We start from the raw sequence: 4,960 nt of genomic DNA, 5'->3' as shown, positions 1-4,960 counted from the left end.
TCCTTGACGCCGGGCTCCTGGAGGGCAGGCAGCGTCTGAGTCTAATTTTCTCAGTCGTTGCGAGCCATCGACGCGCGGGAGTTGCTTGTTTTGCTCGGTGCACTTGAGGCCACTGACACACATTATAATACAATACAATACAACACAGTGACATACAATATAATACAATACAAACTGTTTTTAAACATTAATATACATATTTTCAAAGTATATAATAAACATTTATGAAGCTTATAATCTACATTGTGATATAATTTTTTCTCTAAGTCGGAGCAATTCTTTGCAAATACAACACTTCTACACGATTAAAACAATTCTACACAATTAAAACAACTCTAAACAATTAAAGCAGTTTAACACAATTGAAACAATTCTACACAATTAAAGCAATTCTACACAATTAAAGCAATTCTACACAATTAAAGCAATTCTACACAATTAAAGCAATTCTACACAATTGAAGCAATTCTACACAATTAAAGCAATTCTACACAATCAAAGCAATTCTACAAAATTAAAGCAATTCCACACAATTGAAGGTATTCTACACAATTGAAACAATTCCACACAATTTAAGCAATTCCACACAATTAAGGGGAACGTCTACCCTAAAATTGAAAATTTTTACTTTTTCGGTTTTCATACTAATTTTAAAGCTGACATTTTGCCCTATCCAACGGTACCACTGCCCTCTCTTTATGTTGATTTATGATTTCACGACATTTCATGAAAGGGGGGCGGGTGGGGGATTTCTTTAAGTCATTAGATAGGAACTAATTAGCTGGTGAGCTCTTTATATATAGTGTCTACTTGAGTTGTGCTGCAGTTACGAGTTTAGTCTCATCTTAAAGCTGACATTCTGGCCTATCCAATGGTACCACTACCATCTCTGTACGTCGATTTTTACGTACACGACACTTCATGAAAGGGGGGCGGGGAGGGAGTTCTTTCAGTAATTAGACGTGAGATAATTCGCTGTCCACCACTACAAATATAGTGTTTTTGTGAGGTCTGACTTAGTGTGCCTCCGGGCTTTGTAGGGAGAGATGCGCATGTAGTTGCTCCCATCATCTTTGAGTGGAATCAAGCTCCAGAAACGTTTAGTTTGGTATCTATGCTACATTGAGCGCATATTGTGGTGCGCGCGGGACTTTGTCGCGCTCTCCTACACAATTAAAGCAATTCCACACAATTAAAGCAATTCCACACAATTAAAGCAATTCCACACAATTAAAGCAATTCCACACAAATAAAGCAATTCTACTCAATTAAAGCAATTCTCCACAATTAAAGCACTTATAAACAATTAAAGCAATTCTATACACTAATGGTGATTATCTACAGTTACAATAATGCACTACTATCCAGGCCGTTCGTCACACTATAAGCTATTGCTCACCATACCAGTGATGCTCTACGGTGACATGCATCATCCTCAAGTCACCGTTTGGGTCTTTCTGGCATTCAAAATATCGTTTTCGTTGGGCATTTAAAATATCGTCTAACATTCTAAATGCCGTCAAGCAAAAATAAATACTTTGGCCCATAATTTTAATTTTTAGTGAGAACAGTTTCAGCGCGTTGGTTTTAAATTTTTTTATTTTCAAAATTTTGCTCGAATATTTTAAGAATTTTTCTCAGAATTTTATACTTCCGACGGAGGACGATAAATTTTGCCGCATGTCGAGGACGTTGTCAAGAGACACGATCTGACGACGAGAAGTTAGTGTAAGAAAAATTCGCCTTTTTTTAGTTGTATTTAATACAAATATTTTATATTTAATTTAAATTGTGGGGTCTATCAGCACACGATGTGTAATGAAATATAACTTAAGTTGAGGCAATGGTCTAATCATTGATAGTTATTTGGTATTGTCCAGCATCACAAATTTATTAAATATTGTTGTGCAGATTATTTATTCAGCATCATTATGAGTTCACACATGAAGGTTTAAGTAAGTCTGGGAAGTTGAATTATTAAAATAAATCAGCCAAAAATATTATTGCCGATGAGTAAAATTGTACATTTGCGTTCACTTTGTAAATGTATTACTTACTTCCGAATGTATTAAATTACACAAATAATCAAGGATATATTTTTAGTTATTTTGGTGAGAAAGATTTTACTTCGCAAAAGAATGGCAAGCGATGCGTTCAATTCGAATTCTGTAATATAACGCACACAATAAAGAACTTGTACGAAACATGATGAAGTGGAACTTTCACTTTTCAACCAATTTGTATAAAAAATAATAATTCACATTATTATCATCTATGCAGAAATTCTTTTTATGCACCAGACGTCGATCTCGAAGTAAAACCAGAGCTGTAAATAATCCAGCAACTACTCTCATAAATGCAGCGTCAGTACGTGGTCCAGCGCTGAGAAGCTTTCCAGATATTCCGCTGGAATTCTTCCGCTATGATTTCCCTTATGTTGAAATGCCTTCGAAACTTAGCAAGCTGCGCGGCAATGATAAATTCTCGGTTTCGCTATCCGCTCGGAGGCAAAATTTTTACTGCTTTGGTAAAAATCATAGGAGTGTTACGAGTGGCCAGCTAAAAGGCTTATGATAATATACCATAAATCTTTAAAATAGCGATAAAACTTACCATTGATGATAGCATGAGTTGGTTGCCAGAATGTGATTTATTTTCAGGAGAAAAGAGACTCGATTTTGGGACTTGTGTCCTACCAATTTGTGAAATGGGCTGCTGACCAGTTTGTGCAAGAGGATTACCGACCAGTTTGTACTAGGTGTTTCCGACCAGTTTGTGCAAGTGGTTACTAAGGAGCAACAGTGGCCACTGACGAATCAAGATGTTGGAGCTCAAGAGCGCGTTCATGATGTAAGGTCGTTAGCTTTCTGCCAATTTTGCCTTTGATCTGTAGCTCAATTGGAAGATCAATCTTTTATTTTCTCTTTCATTCGACGGATCAAATGAGGCTAAGCGTGCAATAAATCACTATCAATTCATTTCGCACTATTGCAAGATTCTTCATCATTGTTTACCCTTCGAAAAAGTTCGGCATTCGGAATTATTCGCGCCCAATTAACAAAGGTCGTTCACCCAAACTACGAATCGCCGCTTCAATTCAAAAGTCAATACAAACAAAGCTCTGCCTGCATTGATCTTCATTTCAATACAAATTGAATCCATGTTTGTATCTATACGTCAACGCAACATTTGATTTCGTAAGCACCAGATTGTTATAGTTTCCATTCAGGCTCGTAATTAATATATCAAAATATCATCCTTCAAAATACAAGGCTTGTAAAGTTCGCTTGCAAACCTGTCATTCCACAGAAAAATCTTTTCCAGTATGGCCAATGCGAGGCCAACGATCGGCCGCCGTTGATTCGGCTGTAATTTTCATCAATGGTTCACCTGTGCATTATTCATCGGGTAAATATTAGCACACTGTCCCGATCTGCAAATGTTGCACAACGTTTGTTGAAAATTCGCGAGCAGAAGCAGATGTGCAAGCATGTTTGCTGGAGCGTCGCGTCGCTAACATAATGCACCACAAAACTCATGTCAACATAGAGCATGCATCTCTTTGAAAAGAATGTCGCTTCTTTACTGAATATATAATGGCAGGGATAAATTAGAGAGCAATACTCCATGCCTGAGCAGCTTTGGGGGGAACGGAGCCCCAGGGCTCGAGTTCTAAGCAAGAATATTATGGGACGAAAAAAAATAGTTTTCCAACCCGTGTGCACGTGTGTGTTTCTGATGACGTAATTCGAAAACGTCAACACACCAGATGCAACTCATATACGATAATTTAGACACATATTCATGACTCTTATGACTAATTTCTCTAATTTAGACACATATTCATGACTCTTAGACACATATTCATGATAGTTATTCAATTGTAAAATTTTCATTTAAAACACCTGAGAGACTCAAGGCAAAATTTCGTTCTTGTCAACTGACCAGCTCTTAAATTTAATAAATTATTCACTAATTATTAAAAGGAAGTTCAGCCACAGTTTTCAAATTATTGCAAGCCAGCTCCTTTCCTTGTAAATAAACAGGCAAAGTTCATTTTAATATAAATTTATTCATATTGAATTCAGTATGAATCATACCATTCATTTCAGAATTCCTTATCCTTTCGTTTGTCGTTTTCTTTGCCATGGTATTCGCTCATTTATTTTTCCAGGTCGTTCAGAGCCAAAAACTTCTCACGCGAGATTGCAGTGCGTGTTGCCCAGGCAGCCAACTCAATTACAATTAAAGTAAAAAACTAGTAAATGAAAACTATAGGAATAGGAAAAATTAAGTATAGCTACAATGTAGCGGGCCAGCCTAGGCCGCACTTAAAACGATGTTAGTTTTATTCAGCCGCCGCACCTCTCTGACAAAGACTAAGGAGAAAAAGTAAGAGTAGATAGTGTTCTCGAGAAGCAGCTGATTAGGAGTAGGGAGCCGACTTTAGCCCGAGCCACTACATTTTGTAATTTCTGTAAATATCTGTGTCTAATTTTCTGTATAATGTCCGTACTTGTAAACTTGAATGAAACAAGTTTGTAGACCTATGTCGTGGCTGCGAGTTCACCATGAACTGTAAATATACCTTTTGTTCTTTGAAGATTTGCTGAGCCACTTTGATTAATCCTCGTACGCTAGGGCCCGTAGGCAGAGACCCAGTAACTTTATGGTGTGCTGGGTAGTTGTCCCGCAACAATGCAGACGATGCACAAGTCATGCAGACGATGCAGAAGTTATGCAGACGATGCAGAAGTTATGCAGACGATGCACAAGTCATGCAGACGATGCAGAAGTTATGTAGACGATGCACAAGTCATGCAGACGATGCAGAAGTTATGCAGACGATGCACAAGTTATGCAGACGATGCACAAGTTATGCAGACGATGCACAAGTTATGCAGACGATGCACAAGTTATGCAGACGATGCACAAGTTATGCAGACGATGCACAAGTTAT

This window comes from Hyalella azteca, unplaced genomic scaffold (assembly GCF_000764305.2).
Source record: "Hyalella azteca isolate HAZT.00-mixed unplaced genomic scaffold, Hazt_2.0.2 contig3348, whole genome shotgun sequence".
Lineage (NCBI taxonomy): Eukaryota > Metazoa > Arthropoda > Malacostraca > Amphipoda > Hyalellidae > Hyalella > Hyalella azteca.
The sequence above is the reverse complement of the archived record's forward strand: the minus strand, read 5'-3'. Positions refer to the sequence as shown.